The sequence below is a fragment of the Chiloscyllium plagiosum genome, unplaced genomic scaffold, assembly GCF_037043375.1.
Source record: "Chiloscyllium plagiosum isolate Xiang-an unplaced genomic scaffold, Cpla_swu_hap1 HiC_scaffold_7, whole genome shotgun sequence".
NCBI classification, from domain to species: domain Eukaryota; kingdom Metazoa; phylum Chordata; class Chondrichthyes; order Orectolobiformes; family Hemiscylliidae; genus Chiloscyllium; species Chiloscyllium plagiosum.
The window spans coordinates 103,164,464-103,189,190 of NW_028270145.1; the positions used below are offsets into that span (position 1 = coordinate 103,164,464).

Here is a 24,727-nt window from a genome sequence, read left to right on the forward strand (position 1 = left end):
AGAGGTCTAGACCAAGGGCCTCACGGTGGCTTAGTGGTTAGCACTGCTGCCTCATAGTGCTAGGGACCAGGATTCGGATTCCCGCCTTGGGTGACTGTCTGTGTGGAATTCTTTACACAGAGAGTGGTAAGAGCGTGGAATGCCCTACCTGCTAATGTAGTCAACTCAGCCACATTAGGAAGATTTAAACAATCCTTAGATAAGCACATGGATGATTTTTGGATAGTGTAGGGGGGCGAGCTGAGAATAGTTCACAGGTCGGCGCGACATCGAGGACTGAAGGGCCTGTTCTGCGCTGTATTGTTCTATGTTCTATGAGTTTGCACATTCTCCCTGTGTGTGCGTGGGTTTCCTCCAGGTACTACAGTTTCCTCCCACAGTCCAAAAGATGTGCAGGTTAGGTGAATTGGCCATGCCAAATTGCCCATAGTGTTAGACGTATTAGATTAGAATGGTGCTGGAAAAGCACAGCAGGTAGGCAGCATCCAAGGAGCAGGAAAATCGACGTTTCTGGCAAAAGCCACTCTAATCTGGACTCTGATCTCCAGCATCTGCAGTCCTCACTTTCACCCTATTAGATGCATTAGTAGGGGTAAATATAAGTTAGGGGAATGGGTCTGGGTGAACTTGTTGGGCTGAAGGGCCTGTTTCCATACTGTAGGGAATTAAATCTAATCTAATCTAAAGAATGTAGGTACATGAGTTCATTTTCACCGTGGCAGCTAGAGGATTTACCTCAAGTTAAGCAAACCTGAAAGAGAATCCTTAAAAATCTACTGTCGGTAGTAGGTTCTACAGAGCTACCAGATTGTAATTTAACAAATAGAAATCCATTCTGTTCACTCATGTATTCTGGGGAAGGAAATATATTATTACTGTCTGATCCAATCTGTGCATGACTTCAGACCCAGATCCATGTGACTGTCATTAATGCTGCTCTCCAAACTGTCCTCACAAGATGCACAGTTGTGCTTCAAGAGGATGACTTCTATTCTGAACCTTGTCATCACAATTTTGTAAATTATTTAACATTCGTGATTCTAGGCTCTGTTGAAACTCTGATCTGAAACAGTCCAGATGGTTTTCCCCTAGATTTAGATTATTATTGATTATATATTGTATTCCAATATCAGACGATCATAATGCAATCAGGAAGAGTCAACATGGTTTAGTGGAAGGGAAAATCTGTTTGATGAAGATAAAACAACTCTTTCAGGATGTAACAAGCAACACTGGAAAAGAAGAACCTATAGATGTAGTAGAATTGGCCTTCCAAAAGTCATTTGATAAGATGGCTGATGCATCACAGGTTACTGCACAGATATAAAATTTTATCCGGAGTAATATGTTAACTTACATAATGGTTTGATTAGCTAATAAAAATTGAGTAATGGATAAATGTATCACTGTTGGCTGTACAAAATGTAACTAATGGATTACTCAGGGAACATTGCTGGCACTTCAACAATTTGTCGTACGTATCAATAAATTGAATGAAGAGCTGGAATATCTGTTGCTAAATTTACTGATGGCATAAAGGTATAGAATCCCTACAGAGTAGAAGCAGGCTATTTGGCCCAGTCTGAACAGTATCCCACCCAGACCCACTCCGTCCCTGTAGTTCCCATGGCTCATCCACCTAACCTACACATCCCTGAACATTATGGGCCAATTTAGCATGGCCAATCCATCTAACCTATTCATCTTTGGAATGTGGGAGGAAACATAGGGAGAATGTGCAGACACCACACAGTCACCTGAGGATGGAATTGAATGCAGGTCCCCAGTGCTGTGAGGCAGCAGTGCTAACCATTGAGGCACCTTACCAACCAAGTAGATAAGTGAGTAAGTTGTACAGAGAATATACCAAGTCTTCAAAGGAATATGAATAGGCAAAGTGAGTGGGCAAAAAATGGAAAATTGTGTAATATGTGGGAACTTGTGAAAGTTGCTTTGTTGGGAAGAATAGAAAGGCAGTATGTTATTTAAATATAGAGAGATTGCAGAACTCTTCAGAATAGAAGGATCTAGGTGTTGTGGTACATGGATCAAAAATGGTTTTCATACTACTTTCATGTGCTGATGTGAAAGCACAAAACAAAAACCATCAGGTTTCAGAATCACACAGGCATGTCTGCTGAGGAGTCTAGAATATTTTGATAAGAGATTTAAAATCAGTTTCGCACCTTCAAATATCACTATTAGACTTTTTGTTGTGGATGCATTTTTAATGCAACAATTAATCATGGAGTTCCATTCTGCAAAGATAATTTGACCATTGTTCTGACTGCCATTGTGAAAGTGTTGGCATGCATTACAATGCTTTTCTGTCTGGAGAAAGTGAAGTAATGTATTAGACAAATGTAATAGAAAATCATTTTGTTATCTTTGGACTGAGATTTAAACGTTGAGCTAGTATTTGCTTTGAGTGTAGGAAGGTAAATAGAATTTTGTGTTTATTGCAAGAGGAATTGATATAAATGGAGGGAGGTTCTGTTACAGTTACACAGAGCTTTGGTTGAATCACATCAGTGTTCAGTTTTGCTCTTCATAAATAATTGCATGGGAAGCAGTTCAGAGAAGATTCCTTCAACCAATTATGGGATGAAGAGAATATGTTGTGATGAAAAGGTTAGGAGTGTGTCCATTGATGGAACCGGCTCAAGGATCCAAGTGACCTATTTATTCTGTTCCTAATTTATATGTTTGTATAAAACATGAGATCCTGAGGAGACATGAAAGTGTAGATTTTGAGAGAATGCCACCCATTTATTTAGATTTGTGGAACATTTTCTTCTCACTCAGAGGATTGGTAGTTATTAGCATCCTCCCCAGTGAGCAGCAGAGAGGAGCAATTGAATCCACTTCTGGCTGAGTTTAATAGTTTCTTGATTAAAAAGGGAGCCTAAGTTTATAGGGAGTAGAGGAGACTAGGCCCGACAATCGGATCAGATATAATCAGACAATGATGAGCCACATATAGAAACATACAGTATGGAGCAGATCTTTTGGTCCAACTCATTCATGCTGAGCAAGCTTCCCAAACTAAACCAGACCCATTTGCCTGCGTTTGGCCCTCTAAACCTTTCCTATTCATGTATCTGTCCAAATGTCTTTTAAATGTTGTAGGTGAACCTACATCTGCCACTTCTCTGGACAGTTCATTCCACATACGAACCACCATCTGTGAAAAGGCTGCCCCTCAGGTCCCTTGTAAACCTTTCGCCTCTCACCTTAAAATTATGCCCTCTAGTTTTGAACTTCCCTACCCTTAGGAAATGACCTTTACTATTCACATTATTTATGTCCTTTGTGATTTTATAAACTTCCATAAAGTCACCTTTCTACCTCCTACTCTCCAGTGAGAAGCATCCCAGCCTATCCAGCCTCTCCTTATAACTGAACCCTTCCAGTCCCGGCAACATCCTTGCTAATCATTTCTGAAACCTTTCCAATTTAATAATATCCTTCCTATAACTGTACACAGTACTCCATGTGTGGCCTCACCAATGTTCTTTACAACCGCAACATGACGAATTGTCAGTAATTCACTCCTGATACTCAAAAAATAAAAGTAGTAAATAGTGGAAGCATTCTATCTGAAGAATAGGAATTATTTGACAGTTCTGATGAAGGGTTGTCAGATTTCTTTCTGTCTTTAGAGATGCTGCTATACCTGCTGAGTATGTCGACCATTTTCTGTTTCAGATTTATAGCATCTGAAATATTCTGCTGTGGTATTAATGATACTTTAGGGTTACTGCTGTCATTGGCTTATGGGTTGGATTGGTCAGATTTCCTCAATCAATGGACAGAAAAATATTGTGTCCTAGTCAATCTTTCGTCAAATACATGTTAAACTAAAGTCAAAAAGTGTGGCACTGAGAAAACACAGCAAGTCAGGCAGCATCCAAGAAACAGGAGAGTTGACGTTTCGGGCAAAAGCCCTTCATCCAGAATGTGGGGTGGGGAGCTTCTGGAGCACACACACCAAACAACCCCACACCCTGTGGCCGACCACTCCAACTCCCCTTCCACTCCGCCAAGGACATGCAAGTCCTGCACCTCCTCCACCATCAAATCCTAGCCACCCTGCAGGAAGAATGTCTCATCTTCTGCCTTGGGACCCTCCAACCACATGACATCAACATCTATTTCACTTGTTTCCTCATCTCCCTTATCCCAGATCCAACCCTCAAACTTGGCACTGCCCTCTTGAACAGTCCTACCTGTCCATCCTCCTTCCCATCTATCCGCTCTACCCTCCACTCTGCCTTACCACCATCATCCCTCACATTTATCAACCTATTGCTTTCCCAGCTATCTCCCCCCAGCCCCACCCCTCCCTCCTATTTATGTCTCAGCCTCCCCCTACTCCCCAACATTCTTAATGAAGGGCTTTTGCCTAAAACGTCGATTCTCCTGCTTCTCGGATGCTGCCTGAGTGACTGTGCTCTTCCAGCACCATACTCTCAACTCTGATCTCCAGCATCTGCAGTCCTTACTTCCTCCGAAATGTTAAACCAGCTCATCTATTTTGACTATGTCTCTCTTCACGGGATCTCTTGGTTACATCACAGAACTTTTCTGAATTAAAAACCATAGGGCTAAATCTTCATGCCCTAGAGAGGAGGAGGTGAGGTCAAGAAAGTCAAATAATTTATGATTTTTGACTGTAAATCCAGTGCCTTTCCCAAAGTGTGTTTGGTACAAAGTCTCTATATATGATCTTTGAAACCACAGTTGCCATTGTGAAAACCATCATACTTTTGAACTATCTTCCTCAAGCTATTTTCATGTGCTAATATAAGTTTTTAAAGTTCAAAAAAGAACCCAATCAGGTTTGCAGTTTCATGACCACAAGGGGATATCTTTGAAGAGTCTGGAATATTTTGATAGATAAGTCTGCAATCAGTTTGGTACCTTCACGTATCACTATTAGAAGCTATAGTATATTGTAGATGTATTTTTAATGTAGCAATTACTCATTAAGTTCTGTTGTGCAAAGATAACTTGACCATTATTTTGACCACTGTTGTGAAACTGTTGGCATGCATTACAGTACTTTTTCCAATGGAGAAAGTGAAATGATGATGAGACAAATAGCAATAGACTAAGATTTAAATATTGAGCTACCTTTAACTTTGAAAACTGAATGGCTCAATCATTTAATCTAACAAAACGCAAGTAACTGGTTTTACTTCACTGAGTGACAATCAATCAATTTCAAATGGAAGTGAAGCATCTGTGATTTTAAAAAGGATATCTGGGTATTTTCCCTTTTAATCGCTTACATTGTTGACATTTCCAAGAGTTTGTGTTGATATCTGTGTCAATATGAATGTCTGCCTAAGTTTAAAAATGTGCTGAACTCTACATGAGTGTCTAAAGAAGTTGTTCAATGATTTTCTGTTTTTGGTATTCCAACTGAGAAGTATTTTTAAATCCCCTCAGGTGTCAAACTGCTGTTTATCATTTCATACGGGCTTGTGGAGGAAAGTATTTTCGTGGTGTCAAGTGCCTTTGAATATGACAGCGCTATTAGATTGTTGGATGGTTACTTGTAGTGCTCAGTTCAAGAAATATTCCGAGGTTTGCCCAGAGAAATGACTGAATGAGAAGTTATATGACTGTACAAGAGGACACAAAGAGGGTATGGGACATCATGGGAATGTAAGAGACATTAAGGCAGCATCTGTGTCATGAAGAGGCACAAGACAGAATTGAGAGACCATTATACATGAAGATAAAACATCGATCTACAAAATCTAATGTTAGCAGTTTTCTATTTTCTATTCTGATTTTTAGCCAGTACCTGAAATGTAGTATTGAGAAAGTATCTTGAGTCATTATAGAAATACTGAGTGATGATAAACAATCAATAATTAGTAACCGTCTCACCATTAGTAGTGCTTGTTTTTCTCATTATCTCCAATTTGGTAATGAATTCTCATACCTTATCCCTTTTGCTTGCACTTGCTCTGCTCTACAGTTGACAAAGTAATTAATGTATTTTTTCCAAAATGACATAATATTTTTACAATAAGCTTTCAGATCTCTGAAGCAATGTTGTTGGTGTTTACTTTTATTTTTCAGGTTTCAGATTCAAAGAGTAAGATAAACAAACAGAAGAACCCTTTTCAGTTTTTAGGTAAAAAAAACTAACGATCTTGCAATAAGACTACTTCTACCTGGCCAAGTTAACGATTTATGTTTCAGACTTCACCACAAAGATCATTATAGTAATAGTACACCTGTACAAACCAAGTTTTTAAAAATATCTTTTTTCATTAAATGCATGTTTTCTCAATTATAAATACAAATAATGTTGATCATCAATGCTTATTCAAATATGAAGCGTGAAGTGATTTATTTTGTAAGGAAAAGTGCAGACTGACAATCCAAACAAAAGGGTATAATTCTAAATAGGGTAGAGGAGCAGAGGGATCTGGCTATGTAAGTGCAAAATTAATTGGAAGTAAGAGGACATCTTGAGAAAGACATCCATAAAGCATACCTTACGTTTTATTAATGAGGCACAGAGTGCAAGGACAAGGAGGTTATATTCAGTAAATAAATAAATTGCTGATTCAGGCTCAACTTGAGCATTGTGTCTGCTTCTGAGTGAGACAATTTAGTGAAAATGTAAGTTGAGAATATGGTGCAGGAAAAGCACAGCAGGTCAGGCAACATCTGATTGGCAGGAGAATCGACGTTTCGGGTAGAAGCCCTTCATCAGGATGATTCCAAAACATCAATTCTCCTGCTCCTCAGATGCTGCCTGATCAGCTATGCTTTTCCAGCACCACATTCTGGACTCTGATCTCCAGCATCTGCAGTCCTCACTTTCTCCTAGTAAAAATGTAAGGACATTAGAGAGAGTGCAGAAGGAAATCACAAATATGGCTCCAGGGATGAGAAACTTCAGCTATTTGGATAGATTGAAGAGACTGGTACTGTTTTCCATGGAGAAGATTGAAAGGAGATTTGAGAGAGGTGTTCAACAGCATGAGGGAAATGGACAGGGTTGACAAGGAAATACTATTTCCATTGGTAGAAGATTCATAGCACAGATTTTAAGTGGTTGGTAAAATAAGCCATGAAGATATGACGAAAAGTTTGTTCCACACATTGAGTGGCTGTGAACTGGAATGCCCAGTTTTATGTTAGATATGAGCACTGTATGAATGGCTAGCCAGTACAGCTACTGAATGCCTGTTTCTCCCAAGAAACTACAAGCTTCACGAATACTGCTAACATTGTACAAAGACACCAAAAAAAAAACAATTTGTCAAGCAAGGTTTATTAATCAAGGTAAAAACTGAGGAAGGTTGAAAAGCAGGTTCAATAATTAGCTTTTCAGATTTTAGAATTGTAAAGAATGAAAAGAGGCCAGTTAGCACATTTGCCTCTTGCTGGCATTTTAAATTAATTGTCCAGTTAGTTCCACTACACAGTTATCATACAACGCTTAACAGTTTCGTTCCTCTTTTAACTCACCTTTGAAAGCTACCACTGAATCTGCTTCAACCAACCTTTCAGTCACTGCATGTCAGACATGATAACTTGCTGCATAAATGTTTCTCCTCATGCTGGTTAGAATCATAGAGATCCATAGCACAGAGAAAGGACCTTTGATGGGTGATGTTTTTGTGCCCAACCCTTACCCATTTTCTCTGTGTAATTGAAGTTCCTTTTCCATGGCACTAATTTTGAATTCAGAAGAAAATTCCTTGATTGAGGACCTCGAGGGGAGCTTCACCTGTATATAACCAGTAACAAAGTTACTGCAATCCAGTCAATTCTTCTACAACACGCTGATTGTGTTCTTGTGCAACCCTGCATTATAGATAAATCATGCTTGAGAAACAGCGCTCAAAGTATTGGTTCTGTAATCAGATTACTGCTAAGACACATTTTAAATTTTCACCTTTGAAAAACAACATCCCCAATTCGTAAATTCCATAACAGCAAGGACGCATTGACAAACACGCATTTTAGCAGGACGACCAGTATTGTCTTTCTGCTGTACACTGAAATTGTAATTTTTTTTTTTCAAAGACACAGTTACATCACTGTTTTCCTTTCAAACTTGCTATACTAATGCTTTATGAATGACCTTGAGTTGGAGAGGTGCAAGCACAGTCTTCACAAGGACGACTCTTCAAGGTTAATGCAGCTTTCTTCCCCAGACATAGCTATGGTAACAGCTCATCTTTCCAATACCTGTAATGACAGAGTCGTATCCAGGGAATTAATTCTCTGTGGGTTTGCAGCCCTTATGTAAAATATGAAAGGACTTATGGATCACTGAAAATTCTCATCCTTTGTCTCCAAAATATATGAAAAAATATTAGCAGCCTGTGGCCATGTTTTATTGTTTGTTCTTGGTGGGTTTGTTTCTTTGAATATGTTCTTGGAATCAGAATGTTGATGGCAAGTCCAAGATTTATTACCCGTTCCCTGATTATCCTTGAGAAGGAAAGTTGCCCACTTGAATCACGTCTTGAAAGTTTAATAAATAGGCAGCAGAAGTGAGCCATTCTAAAGGAGGTGACAGGAACGGAAGTTGCTGGAAAAGCTCAGCAAATCTGGCAGCATCTGTGAAGAGAAACCAAAGTTGATGTTTCGGGTGCAATGACCCTCCGAAACTCGAAAAGAGGTGACTGTCTCACAGTTATTGTCGCCCAAGTTCATGTTACTGTTGGTTGTGGAATGATGAGAGATCTTCACACCAGATTTCAGATTCAGATTTGGCATCTTGATGTTTGAATCTTTGCCAATCATTTCCAAACTATGTAATTGAAACAGGGATGCAAATATTGCTTTCAGCTCCGAGTTCTGACTTTCACAGACTGTGAGACAGGACACACACACACACACACACACACACACACACCACCTTTGCCCTGTACGTTTCGAGACAGTGCCTGCGCTCCCATCAGTCCAGGACTGTTCTTGGCAGCACTTTTAATTAGATCAGATTTGGACACTCGTCTTTGATGTAATGTTTCTGTGCGCACCTCGAGATCTCCTTCGGATAATCCGATTTTTGGATAATTGGTGTTCGGATAATCGAGGTATTGAGAAGTCTTCACGCCCTTTTGAGAGGGTCTTCGATGTCCACCTATGGATCAATCAGGGCTTGATTACCCTTTTCAATCAAACCCAACTAGGCATTGACATGTTAATGAGGTGAATGTGAGCGCTGCAGATGCTGGCGATTAGAGTCAAGATTAGAGTTGTGCTGGAAAAGCACAGCAAGACAGGCAACATCCGAGGAGCAGGAAAATCAACCTTTTGGGCATCATGCCCGAGGATCACTCTGCCATCAATCTGCTGTGCTTTTCCACCACCACTCTAATACTGGCATGTTGATTAGAGTTGTGGAGGTGTTGGTGGCATGTAGGTCAGTATCCTTCTTCAAATAAGGGCGTGAGGTGACCCTTCATCTGGTAAACAACTCCATGTTTCCGATTGTCCTGGGGATGGCATTCAGGTCAATTCCATTCCATTCAAATTCAAGTGTATATTGTATTGTCTATAGCTGCTGGGTCAATTGTATACTGTCTATCTGTAGCTGCAGCCAGTCTGGATTCTGCAGCATGTTTATTTCAGTGTATTTGAGCACAGTCTCTTTTGGCTAAGACTTGTCTCAATTTCCCAGCAAGCCTCATTTATTGTCCCTCTTTTCATAAGTTCATCATTTTGAGCAGCCCTTCTGGCCACACTGAAGAATAAACACCCACTAGCTCAGTCCAGAGGTTGTGGCTAGATCCATCGGGTTTCTCAGATCTATTTGTTCAACAATTATAGCAAATATCGCTCTTTAAAAATTGCTAAATTCTGCTTTCCAAAATCACTTGCTTAGGTGTAAACAGCAAATAGACCTTAATTTCCATTAACCTTTTGACATTTATGTACAAGACAATCACATGAAAAACCCTTTGTAAATGAATAATTACCAAATCTCTGTTTTCCAGTTCTCACAATCTATAAACAAATGCATGCCCAATGCAGTGAATGTAGAGAGACATAATGGAGACGCATGCTACGCAGAATTGATTGCTTCGAATGTATCACTGAAACAACCGTCATGTATTTAGAGACCTGGTGAATCTGCAGGGGATCAAATTATTGAACTCTCAAGCGTACTGCACAGGTGCACAAAATGGGAAAATGCCCTAGGAAGTCAAATATTCAAGATGAGGGACGCAAATAGTAAAGTAATCCTGAGTGACTTTGAATGCTTTAATATAAACTACACACACTGAATGCCCTAATAGAGCTGCAAGTAACAGAATCAAACAAATAAAGCACTCATACTCACCACTTTGTCAGTTATGGTCGGAAACATTACTGGACAGTAATCAACAAGTTCATTTTTTATCGAAGACATTAAATAAAATATTTAAATCAAATCATTTCATGCATAAATGATAGTAAAATTTCTTTTGAGTGTATGAACTAAAAGCACCAGCAATAATTGCTCATTTAAAAAGTTTTCTGGACTTTGTAAAGAGTAATCCTTAGCACCTTTAATATATTATGGGAACATCACCTCCTGCAAGTTCCCCTCCAAGCCACTCACCATCCAGACTTGGAAATATATCGCTACTCCTTCACTGTCACTGAGTAAAAGCCCTGGAATTCTCCCCTTAAAGGCATTGTGAATTAGCCTACAGTATGTAGACTGCAGCGGTTCAAGAAAGCACCTCACCACCATGAGAGGGCACTTAGGGATAAGCAATAATACTGGCCCAGCTAGCAACTTACACATCCCAGAAGTGAATATAAACAAAATTATGACGATGTGAACTGTTTCAAAAGAAGGTATAAGGTGAAACTTAACATGTTGCATAAGGGGATGTCAGGACACTGGTCTGGGAAAAGCTTGGACAGTATACTAGAGCTTAAGGAGGACAGAGCAAGAGAGAGAGAAATAGAAAGATATAACAAGAAAATCCCCAAGTTTAGGATTTAAGCACAGCTACCATCAATGAAACAAAGGAAATTTGTGATAGCCAAAAAACTAGAATTTGACCTGAGCTGATGTGATTGATTGATTTACTGTCACGTGTACCGAGGTACATTGTAAAACTTTATTTACGAGCAATACAGGCAGATCATTGGAAGCAAGGATGGACAGATCAAAAAGACCGAGACAGAGGCATACAGGTTACATTGCACACGGCGTGCGCTAGGCAAAATCAATGTTAGCAAGGTCAGCATTGTTTGAGTCTACATTATCCATTCATCACGGCCAGGAAAAGGCTGTTCCTGAATCAGCTGGTGCGTGTGTTCAGGCTTCTGTATCTTCTGCCTGTTGGAAGAGGTTGTTGGAGATCATTACCAGGTTGCGATAGGTTTTTGATATTGGCAGCCATTCTGCGGCAGCGAGCCATATAAATGGTTGGCTTCTGAGCTGACTTGGGCTGTGCACACCACCTTCTGTAGTTTCTAATGGTCTTGGGCAGAGCAGTTGCCGTACTCTGGCCATTATGCATCAGGACAGTATGCTTTCACTGGTGCACCTGTAGATGTTGGTGAGGGTCCTTATGGATATGCCAGGTTTCCTGAGGAAGAAGAGGCATTGTTGTGTCTTCTTGATTGTTGTATCTACATGGGCAGTCCAGGACAGGTTGTCAGCTATCATCATTCCGAGGAATTCCGTGGGAGGAAGTTAATGAGGCAGGAAGGAGACAAACCCAGAAATTGCTGGAAAAGCTCAGCAGGTCTGACAGCATCTGTGAAGAGAAGTCAGGGTTAATGTTTTGGGTCCGGTGACCCTTTCTCAGAACCTTGGATCACTGGACCTGAAAGGTTAACTCTGATTTCTCAATCACAGATGGTGCCAAACCTGCTGAGCTTTTGCACCAATTTCTGTTTTTGTTTTTGTTACAGCATCCACAATTCTTTTGGTTTTGATTAAGCCCGTGGAGGATTCTGGAAAGAAGGATGAGAAATTTAAACAAGAAATATTGCCCAAGCAGGTGGCCTTATGAATTAATCATGATCCAGCAAGTGGAAAGAAGATACATTCTGAGCTCAAGTGACTGTAATAGTTAAATTTAAGACGAACTGTACCAATAAAGGCCAGGGCAGAAGGAGATGAAGACAAACTTCAATACAATGAAATATAAACTAAACTAAACAATGCGGGTAGATTGCTAGCAAATTTCTTGGTTAAAGAATTTGTTCCACTATTCACCATATTCACAGTTTTGTATGTGTGTGTTCTGCATATTATTTGGGTGTTGTTTATGTGTATTTATTGTGTGTATGTGTATTTGAGATTGCTCATCTGCACATGCAAATATACGAACAAGGAACAAGAGTAAGGAACCAAGCCTTTGAGCTTATTCCACCATTCAATAAGATCACGGCTGATCTGATTTTAACTTCAGTTCTACGTTCCTGCATAACATTGATAATCTTTCATCCCCGAGGTAATACGAATCTATCTATCTCTGCCTTCATCATATTTAAAGATTCTTCATCCAATGACTTTTGAGGAAGGGAACTCCAAACGCTCATAATCGTGTAAAATTACCCAAGTAATGGATAAGGCTTAGGGTGCCCCTGCTGTCACTACCCTTGCATGGGCATTTAATGACCACTTCTGGGCTTTTTCCTACCCAGTCGTAACTGGAGTGCTGGCAGGAGGAGCTCAGAGCTGGTGGCATAGCCCTGCTTAAACTATATTGAAGAGTTCAATCATTAGTTGCACGTTCAGGACAGCCTATGATAGCAATTAGTTATTTCACCTGAGGCATATGCATAATAAGTTTGTGTTGACATATATCTCTGAATCACATCAAAAATTTAATACCTGTAAATAAAACATTGTACTATTTAGTGCAATTGAGAAGGTTTATTTGTTATGGTCATTAAGATTTACTGCTGCAATTTGGTTAACTGGAGATAATTCATTGGAAATGCCCTCATTCTGCTCCATTTTATCTTTCACCTTTCCTCCATTTCACTCAGTTTTGCTTCCAGTTTGTCTCTCTTTCATTTCTTTCTATATCCTGCACTCTTCCTTTAACCCTCTTTCTTTCCCTGTTACTATTCATCTTCCTGTGTCCTTTACTGTTTGTCTCATTTTGTTTCTCCCATTATGATATTTTATTTATTCCCTTCTGGTTTCACCTTCAATCAATTCAGTTTTCTCCCCCTTGCTTCACTTCAGTCTCATGCATTCTAGCAATCTCAACAGTCCCTTTAATTTTCTACCTGGCCTCCAAGGACTATTAAGGAAAATGAATGTGAGTGAGACTGAAATGGTTTATTGTTGACAGTGTGGTGCTGGAAAAGCACAGCAGGGCACGCAGCATCTGAGGAATAGAAGAATCAAGGGCAAAAGACCTTCATCAGGAATGAGACTGTGAGCTGAGGAGGGTAGAGAGATAAATGGGAGGGGTGTTGGGCTGGGGGGAAGATAGCTGAGAGTGTCATAGGTACATGGAGGTGGGGTAATGGTGATTGGTCAGAGAGGCGGGTGGAGTGGATAGGTGGGAAGTAGTTTATTGTTTGGCTGCCAATGGTGGAATGTAGGGAGATTAAAAAAAGCAAAAGGAGGCCAAAGTCCAGAGAGTTTTGAGATAAAGAGTTTGGTATCAGAGTTTTGCAGAGTCAGGAGGCCTCTAAAGTGGTGATTGGAACCCATTTCCAGGATTCTCAATTCCAGCAAGTTTTACCGAAGTGCAAGAAAGAGTCCATACACTGCACTGCTGCACATGTCAACCCTAATGTGGGAGAAGATAGTTAACCCTCCCCTCCCCCCCAAACCCAACTCACAAAATTGATTAAGTTGATTTTGTCAGGAAACATGGTTCATGGCACCTCACAGAAGTCACGAATGTAGTCTTGAGTTGAAAAAAGCTAATGAGGCATCTAGTAATCTTTTTTATGCTGCCAGCCTTTGCCTGGCCTTCATAGCTGCCCCTCCAAGTGCCCCTGAGGTAACAGCTACCACCTCTCCCAATCCCCCCCCCATCGCCGCCACCACCACCACCATCGCCACAACAATGCACTCAGTGGGTCGCTCAACAAGGAAGACTGATTGTGGGGTCAGGAAATTTTCAGTGTCTGTCACCTTGAAAAAAATCTGGTTTATTGAATTGCAAGGTCAAGGAATGATTTGAAGATGACAATTTAAAATTTGCGGAGATCGAAGGTTGAAGGAAATATAAATCAGTTAGGACGGAGAGATGGTCGGTGAGAATGGTGGATGAGGGATGGTCGGTGAGGATGGTGGGTGTGTGGGTCTTCATGCAGATTTAGAAAGAGCCAGCCCAGGTATGAATGAGCCTTTTGGAGCTGGGCATGGTTGAGAAATCAATCTGGAGATCATTGACAAAGTTGAATCTAGAATATGTCAAAAAGAATTTACGATGCAGGTGGGATGAGAGAACGGGTGGAGTTATGAGGCGATGAACGGGTTCTAAGGTCAATTCAGGTAACATTAAGGATGCCAATGTTAAGAATGCTCCAGTTCAGTCTGAAACTGGGAAGGGCCACAGAATTAATTTCAATGTTACAGAGGACAAACATTAAGAACTTTGCTCCTGGAAAGGTTGACTTGAGGAAGTTATGGCTCTTCTAAGGCAGCACATTGATCAAGTTTTTTGAAAAGAGGTTACACTGTTTTATAGACCATAAGACGTAGGAGTAGAAGTAGGTAATTTGGCCCATCGAGTTTGGCCTTACTGTGAACCTGACAATGTCTCGTTACAGTATTTTGCAGATATAGTAAGTAGAAATACTTGCTTATACCTCTACCTCAAGATGCATTTTATATAGCCTATTTTATTGTGAGTTAAAAATCACACAACACCAGGATATAGTCCAACAGGTTTAATTGGAAGCACACTAGCTTCGAAACCTGTTGGACTATAACCTGGTGTTGTGTGATTTTTAACTTTGTACACCCCAGTCCAACACCGGCATCTCCAAATTATTGTGAGTTGCCCTCAACATTTCTTTTCTTTGGAAAGATTCAGTTAAACCTTTAAAATAGCAAATTCCTAGTGCCATGATATGATAGTTCAGGGTGCCCATGCAACTACATTAAAAATGAGCATACAGAGAATAGATTTAGGTAGACTGTGGAAAAAGTGAGGAAGGTATATTTGGAATCAATCAGAAAGGAAGACTTTAGTAGACCTAAGGGTAGAAATAACAATCAGAGCCTTTTTCTTCATAGATTTAATAAAATAGCAGATCTCAAATTTTGGACAGATGGATTATGATTTTGTTAAGGGATAGATCATCGAACTGTACAGTACAGGAAGGGGTCCTTTGGTTCATGATGTTGTGCTGAACATGATACCAAATTAAACTAATCCCTTCTGTCTGCCCTTGGTCCATATATCTCCATTTCTTGCATATTTATGAGTATGCCTAAAAAATCTGTTAAACACCCCTATTGTAACTGCCTGCACAGCCACCCAAGGCAGCACGTTCCAGACTCCCACCACACTCCTTGAAAAAAACCTTGCCTCACAGAATCCCTACAGTGTGGAAACAGGCCACCCAGCCCAACAAATGACCCTCTGAAGAGCATTCCACCCAGGCCCATTTGCTTGTAACCCTACATTTCCCATAAGCAACTCATCTAACCTATATATCCCTGAATGCAATAGGCAACTTAGCAAGGCTAATCCACCTAACCAGCACATCTTTGGACTATGGGAGGAAATGGAGCACCCAGCAGAAACCCACACAGACATGGAGAGAACATGTATATTCCACGCAGACAGTTGACCGAGGGTGGAATTGAACCAGGATCCCTGGCGCTTTGAAGTAGCAGTGCAAACCACTGAGTCACAGTGCCACCCTTTGAACCTTTGTTGAACCTTCTCCCTCGAGTGTTAGACATTTCAATTCTGGAATAACACTTGTCAAAATTTGCACTTCCCAATGTATTCCCTTTCAGTCTAAAAATGATGTAAATGAAGATGTTACATTTCACATTTCGCAAAATGACACTGCTTTGATGATTCACTATCCATATCTGTTCCCACCTTCTGTTCATTCATCTCTTTTCTTATCCATTCACGGAAAATGGGTGTCACTGGCTAGGCCAGCATTTATTACCTCAGAGTCAGCCACATTGCAATAGACCATACTACATGTGGATAGAAGATTTCCTTCTTTAAACAGAATAAGATTGGTTTTCACAACAAACATTACATGGTCACAATTAGGCTCACTTTTTACTGAATCTGCCAAAATAGGAATTATACTAACGTTCCCGGAACTTTAACTTGGGGCTCTAGATTACAAATCCAGTGACATTATCACTATGCTGCCATCTCCCTCTCATTCTCAATAATATAAGGAACAAATATAAATGCACATCTTTATTTTATATTATCCTCTGATATGCATATGAAATAATCTTCGGTGGCTGTTCAAGAATGATAGTTAATTAATTGGCAGCTTCTCTTACACACCACCGAATTCACTTTTCATCATTGAAGGTGAATGTATGTCACAAGATTCTCATCTGTAAATCATGTCAGGATCTCACCTCACACTATGACCACATTTTCAGCTCTCCATTGCAGCAAAAATGGAGGAAGTGGCCCACAATTGCAAGACCTGCCGCTGAACTCAGTGCATCCTATTTTCACAGGATTGGGAGTGGGTTGGGTTTTGCCCATGCACACCTCATGAAGGCAACTGAACAATTAAACTACCAGCTGTGAAAATAGAAGTGAAATTTCACCATTTCTCAAACCCAGAGTGTGCACAATAGATTTGTTAAAAACATATTTAAACATTGTGGTCTTTTTTTTTGGATAGCCAGGCTATACCTGAAGGAAGATAACATACTCATATAGGTCTAGTCTTGGGGCATCATTGGGGGTGAGAATGTCAAGTACCTTGGTTCGGGGTATAGGGTACAGTCTTCAGGTATCTCTGGAGAGGTATTTGGGACTTTTGAAAAGGTTGGTCAGACATTCTATGCAATTGATAATTGCAAAGAAACCTGTACTTAAAAGATGTCCAAATCTATTGAAACTGTAAGAAATATCAAACATGTCAGGAACTGTCATGTAGAGCAAGATCTGTCAAGCACTGTCAAGAAGTTTCAAACCAGATAGGAGCAGTCAACAGGTATCAAAGTTGTCAAGAACTGTCAAACGTGTCAAGGAAGTGTGACAAAGAATCAAACACATCAAGAATGGTTAATGAATGTCAAACACTATCAACAATATCAAGTAATGTCAACAATTCTCAAACTTGTAAAGAAATGTTCAGCAATTTCAAACTTGTTAAGAAATAACAAATCCTGTCAAGAAGTATCCCCTGGTAAATGAAAGCCAAAACACCATATGCTTTCTTAACAATCCTATCCACTTGGGTAGCAACTTTGAGGGATCTATGTACTTGAATACCAAGATCCCGCAGTTCTTCCACACTGCCAAGAATCCTGTCTTCAGCATTCAAGTTCAACCTTCCAAAATGCATCACTTTGCATTTATCCACCTGCCATCTCTCAGCCCAGCTCTGCATCCTGTCTATGTCATGCTGCAGCCTGCAATAACCCTTGATATTATCAATGGCACCTCCAATCTTTGTGTCATCAGCAAAGTTACTAACCCACCCTGAACCTCCTCATCCAAGTCATTTATAAAAACTACAAAGACCAGAGACCCAAGAACAGAACCCAGCGGGACCCCACTCAACACTGACCTCCATGCAGAATACTTTCCGTCTCCAACCACTCTCTGCCTTCTGTCAGCCAACCAATTCTGAATCCAGAGAGCCAAATCTCCCTGTATCCCATACTTCCTGACTTTATGAATGAGCCTACCATGGGGATCATTATCAAATGCCTTGCTGAAGTCCATATACATCACATCCACTGCCCGACCTTTGTCAACCTGTCTCATCACCTCCTCAAAAAACTCAATAAGATTTGTAAGGCATGACCTGCCCCTCACAAAGCCATGATGACTGCCTTTAGTCTCACTATGCTTTTCCAAATAGTCATAAATCCTATCCCTCAAAATTCTTTGTAAAAACTTTGCTGACCACAGACATAGACTGACTTGATTACACTTCTATTTGCTCTATTTCACTTTCTATTTCTCTTTGTTGTTGTATTTGCAAAATGAAAACCAAAAAGGCCAAAAAAGCGTGTTGCTTAGCCAGTAACTATTGTCTCACTTGGGAAGCAATACCACTTCAAGCCTTCAAATCATTAATTCTTGTGAGCCAGTGGTTTTTGCTTTTATAGAACATAGAACAATACAGCGCAGAACAGGCCCTTCGGCCCTCGGTGTTGTGCTGACCTGTGAACTATTCTCAGCCCGTTCCCCTACACTATCCCAAAATCGTCCATGTGCTTATCTAAGGATTGTTTAAATCTCCCTAATGTGGCTGAGTTGACTACATTAGCAGGTAGGGCGTTCCTTCTGCGTAAAGAACCTGCCTCTGACATCTGTCTTAAATCTAGCACCCTTCAATTTGTAGCTACGCCCCCTCGTACACGCTGACATCATCATCCTAGGAAAAAGACTTTTACTGTCTACCCTATCTAATCCTCTGATCACCTTGTATGTCTCCATCAAATCCCCTCGTGGCCTTCTTCCTTCCAATGAATCCGCAAAACTCTTTAACATTTTTCTCTGAAAATAATATCTACATCCAAGATAAGTTGCTAAACAGTTCACACTGATTTTGGGTTTTAATCAATGAAAGAAGTTTTGTAACAGCCTGCTTTCAGGTTTATTCACAGTTGAGATTACACACCACCATCATTCTATAAATAGCAAGATCGTCATTAACCAAATTCTAAAATGTAACTGAAATCAAAACATGTACCTCAGATGATAAGCCTAAAGTTCCTGTTAATGAATTAACTCACAAGCTACTGTGCATTTCCATTCAACAATAAACAACAGCACAATGAATATTTATTTGTCTCTGAATATGAGCCTCATTCAAAATCAATCTGAAGAATTCAACAATAGTCTTGATTGACCTTGACTGCACAGAGAAGAAAAATCACTCAGCAAAGCTGAACCCAATGGTTGGCATTCATCTTTCTGATCGACACCAACATTTAGGTGAAAAATAAACTAAAGTGATGAACAGGAGACATATTCAGCCTTTTCGCTGATAAATGCATTTTCTGCAAAATACATGAATGCAAAAAATACTGCATATAGTGAAATCCTGGATTAAAACAGGAACTTTTGGAAATAATCACCATTTAGCAGCATGTCTAGTTTGAGAAGGAGAGTTAACAGGCTGGATTTTGTCAAAAATTGTCCAAGAGTCTGTTTTGGGTCATTTCAAGGAGCATTTCTGATCATGAGCGCTAATGAGTCATGACACTTCACTGCAGTTCCTCTCATTATGGATGGACCATGCATCTATGGCACAGTTATTATGCTTGCCAGCAGTGGATTTATTCAGGGCTGTCGGACCTTCCAGGATTTCCTCTGCTGGCATCATATTTAAGGCCCAGCTGTGCACCAGATCAATTGCTTCCAGCCACAAATTGCCTTTCATAGCAGGCGTAGTGGGAGATAAACCAAAATCAAACAGCTTCTGAGGGCACATATGTTGCATGGTGACACTCCTGTGGAAATAGCCTCTCACGTTGCTAAATATATTGCTACCTTACATCATCCCCCATCATTGTAACTGCAGCTAAAACAATGAAGACTCACAGGCCATCTCTCCTCAGTGCCATACCCTCTTAAAATCCCCACTAAGGGAGTGCTGTTTTTCCCTAACACTCAGTGGAACATGACATCATCTCATTGTCAGTCCTGCCAATTCATCATAGTTATTTTAATCAACCATTTTGACACCTCTGGGGCAGGTGGAACCTGAACGCAGGCCACTGGCCCAGAGATAGGGGCACTACCACTTCACGACAGAGCCGCTCTCAATTCATTGCATCCTGTTAGCCATTATTACTTGAATTCTGCCTCAGCTCTTAACTCGTGAAATGATACCTTCTTCCTCTTCATATCTTTGTTTCTAATAAAGAAAAGTTACTTTGTTCAAAACTGGTACAGTATGTGACAACAAGACAATGAGAATATTATTTCTTTGTCCTTATGGCACATGTTTATGACAATATCTACAGTTATCGATGACTTTCGTCCTTTGCTTCAAGGGAGTATTAAGGCGTTTGTGATGTTTTAAACAATTGAGGTTTTTCATTAAGTGTCAGATTGTCCTAAAAATCATTTGGGAGGAAGATACTGAAACTGAGAAACCAAGTTGCACATTGTGGCATGTTGCCCTCCACTTAGATTAAGAGAATACAATTAGCATTGACTGTAAAGTATACGTTGTAACAGTTATATGCCTTTAAAGAAGAAAGCAACTTCAGACATGTCTTTGGCAGTGATTGCGACCTTCAAGGAAACCGTTGGATAAAATGATTTCAGGTGAAAGTTGTCAAACTGCTGTGAAACGAGCATTTTTTTTAAAGCCATGTCCAACAGTTGAGGCAGGATAAGTTTCAGAAAAAAAACTTGAAAAATATTTTTCTTAGTAACGTTATAGCTACAGTTTTCCTTTAGTAATTGGTCAACCCTGGTTTGGATGAAGCTGCCTTTGTAAAACGTCTGAACACTAATAATTTGATTGGCAACTTCAGATTTGTCATATTTTTCTTTCAGTGAATCGACAAAATATGTCAGCAATTATACCTTAAAGTGGGAGAGACAGTGTCTGTACGAGCTGTACAATATAAGTTAGGCATATAACTGCGCACCATGACCTATGCGTCTCATGCATTTTATAAGCCGATCAATTATCCTGCTGTCCTCAGAAGGTACAAGAAAATGTGATTGTTGAAAAGCCAAGAGGTGGTGGATCCCATATAACAAGCATGGATGTCACATTAGGTATATCGCTCAAGCTGAAACCAGCTAAATGCTTAGTCCAGTTTATCACATGGACATATTCATCCGCTCCCCATGCCTTTATTCAGTCATAAATGTTATATGTACTCCAGTCAGAAACATGAACAGCCCATCTTGGTAGTGTTGATTCAAATGGTCTGCAATCCTTCAAAACTGTTTGGGTTCTTCCAAGGTCACTCAACTCTTGACCTCATTACAGCTGGGATGGACAAAGTTCAAAATCACACAACACCAGGTTATAGTCCTGAGACAGACTTCACACCTATTGTTTAAAAAATTAAGCTATTTTGAGAATGTAATTTAAAAGAAGTTCTGGGATTTACATATCAAAGAACAGAAACCAGTGTATCTCATTATAAAAGATTAAAGTTTTAATCTAAGATTGTTTACTGTATCATCCACATGACACTGGACTCCTTTGGCTATAAATTCTGTGAGCATGATCTTAACCTCCACAACCACCTGATGAAGGAGCAGTGTTCCAAAAGCTAGTGCTTCCAAATAAACCTGTTGGACTATAACCTGGTGTTGTGTAAATAAATATCAGTTTAGGATAAATGCTTCCTTTCTCAGGAAAAGGTATCACTATATGGTTTTCAAAGTAAATGTTATTTTTAAAATGTATTTTGTGTCTAAATAGATTATTAACAAGTGGACATCTCAGAATTTGTCCATGGTGAATACATTTCATTTAATCCTCAATTTTTGATCTTTGTCAAAAAGTGTGGTGATGGGAAAGTACAACCGGTCAGGCAGCATCCGAGGAGCAGGAGAGTCGACGTTTTGAGCATAAGCTCTTCATCAGAACATTCCTGCACCAAATATTTTGACTCAGATTTCCAGCATCTGCAGTCCTCACTTCCTCCCAGTTTTCGATCTTTACTCAGTCTTCCTGTTGAACTGTGAAGCAGTTCTGGAAGGTGAGTTCATTGTAATAATGCAAGACAAGTCTTAAGATTTGGCCAAATACACTTCTCTGCTTGAAGCAGAGTGTATCTTTTTGGAAGCAAGCACACAGGGAGAATCCAGAGTCATTTTCTTTATCAAGGAAAGACAATTCTCCAGTCTTGGTAGAACCGAATTGGCCTGGTTCAAATATGAAAGAAGCCACATTCTGATTTTAAATTCTCTGATCTTTGCTTCTTGATGTGCTGTACTGCTGGCTGATGAGTATGACATTTTGAGGGCAAAACAATCTAGTGTACAAACTGCTTTGTGATCCCTAATGAGATTGACTGCGGAGTTTTCAGTCGCTTCAGGCCTTTCGTGTGATCCTAGAGAGCAAACAAAATCATGCACTTCTGAATCCACAGTGAGGATTGTTATAATATATAGATCTTGATTAAAAAGAGCACTATCTCCTGTCCTGGCTGTGACAGCTCCTGAAAAATATATTGGCTACAGATAAGTTTTTTTCTTCAGTTGCTTCATCTCTGAGAAAATGCAGGACCCTGCAGTCTCTGTGTTTAAAATGTTCGATTTATATTTAGGAGCTGGCAGCTGTAGCAAGCAATCCTGAGAAAGAATCCAAAATTCATCTATTTTTCTGGTGTATCTTCCTTTCGTTTCAGTCAAGTTATTTTTTTCTATTTTGAATGTTGATGAATAATACACTTTTCTATGAATATATTTATGTTCTCCTCTCATTACAGTTTCCTTGGAGATATTGAGACTTCATTGGGAGAAATTATATTTCTTTTTGATGCTATCCCCTGTTTTGTTCTCTCTCCTCTTGGTCATTATCCATGTATGAGTCTAAATGTGGAAGATCAGCAGATTGTGACCATTGTAACTGAGCCAAATGCAGTTACTTCATTTGACATACAGCCAGGTATACATTTAAGTGGAGATGATCCCAGAAGTGCTGAAGTTTTGCATCAATATCCAAATTGCCAGCTGAGGAAGCTATCATAGCACAGAGTAGAGATCAAAGCTAAAACCTCCATGTGCTCACCTGTCTCTCAGTGCGGTGAAATTGAAATCATCCTTGAGCACCTAATTTAGTTCAGTACAAAAGGCTGTTGGAGAACTATTTTTTAGATGAGGTATTTAAAACAAGTCTGAGGCTCTGATCAGGCCAGTGGAATCAATTCTATAGCACTTTTCAACTCTGGGCATTCTCCCGACATTCTCTGGGCATATGCGAAGGACATGGTGATGTCATGGTAATGTCACTGAACTGGTCATTCATACACACTGACTAATGTTCTGGGAACATGGTGAATGTGAGGACTGCAGATGCTGGAGGTCAGAGTCTAGATTAGAGTGGAAAAGCACAGCAGTTCAAGCAGCATCCGAGAAGCAGGAAAATCGATTCCTGATGAAGGGTTTTTGCCTGAAACATCGATTTTCCTGCTCCTCAGATGCTGCCTGGCCTTCTGGGGACATGGGTTCAATTCCCACCAGAGCTGGTGGAACTTAACATTCAATTAACTAGGTCTGGAATGTAAAGCTAGCCTCGGTAGTGGTCACCATGCCCAACTTTACTGACATGATGTAAAAACCTATCTAACCTTAACCAATACCCTTCAGGGGGTAAAATCTGCCATTCGTGTCCATTGTGTGACTTCAGAGCCACAGTAATGGTGATTAATTTGTAAATATCCTCTGAAATGAATGATTAATGTGATCACCATTAGGCTAGCTTCTTTTTAATTCCAAATCTTATTGAATTCATATTTCACTGTTGGCCTTGGTGAGATTTGAATACACAGCCCTTGAAAATGTAACAATGCTGCCCTTTTAACTAGGTTATTTTTCCTTGGGATTTTTTTTAAGAGAGGTCATAAAGGCAGAGGTCTCAAAATGTCTGTGCAAGAGTCTAGTTTAACAATGGCAGGGGATTGGCTAGATTAAAGAATAAATTACCTACAGTGTAGAAACAGGCCCTTCAGCCCAAACCGACCCTCCAAAGAGCATCCCACCCAGACCCATGTATTTACCCTGACTAATGCACCTAACACTATTGGCAATTTAACATGGCCAATTCACCTAACCTACACATCTTTGGACTGTGGAAGGAAACTGGAGCACAGGGCGAATGTGCAAACTCCACACGGATAGTTGCCAGTGGCAGGAATTGAACCCAGGTCCCTAACACTGTGAGGCAACAGTGCTAACCACTGAGCCACCGTGCCACCCACTGTCTAGCTCTCCCAGTTCAGGTTTTTTCTAGTTTCTTCTAGTTGCAACAGTAAGAAGCTGCTGCAGCCCAGAGAAGGTTTCCAAGCTACAGCAGATAATTCTTGTTTGACTTCTCTCTCTGAAATCTTTCCTGCCTGTAAGAACCCGTTGAGTTTGTAAGTTTGCTCATTGAGCTGAAAGGTTTGTTCTCATACGTTTTATCACCATGCTAGTTAACATCATCGCTGAAAATGTGTTGCTGGAAAAGCGCAGCAGGTCAGGCAGCATCCAGGGAACAGGAGAATCGATGTTTCGGGCATAAGCCCTTTCCTGAAGAAGGGCTTATGCCCAAAACATCGATTCTCCTGTTCCCTGGATGCTGCCTGACCTGCTGCGCTTTTCCAGCAACACATTTTCAGCTCTGATCTCCAGCATCTGCAGTCCTCACTTTCTCCTCCTAGTTAACATCATCAGTGAGCCCCCATTAAAGCGCTGATGTATTGTCCAACATTCTATTTATCTGTCTTGGTCTGTTGTGGTGGGTGATATCACTTCAAGTTCTTTTTCTGAGAGGTTGGTAAATGGGGTCCAAGTTGATGTGTTTGTTGATGGACTTCTGGTTTAAATGCCAGGCCTCTAGGAATTCCCGTGTGTGTCTTTGTTTACGATGTCCCACGATGGATGTATTGCCCCAGTCG

At 40.2% G+C, this 24,727-nt stretch overlaps 1 protein-coding gene across 3 annotated transcripts in view; it reads left to right on the plus strand.

Annotated features, from left to right (window-relative positions):
* Window positions 1-24,727, plus strand: part of LOC122551780 (contactin-associated protein-like 5) — a 1,290,980-nt gene that overhangs the window by 1,165,785 nt on the left and 100,468 nt on the right. The gene's annotated exons all lie outside the window — the stretch shown is intronic.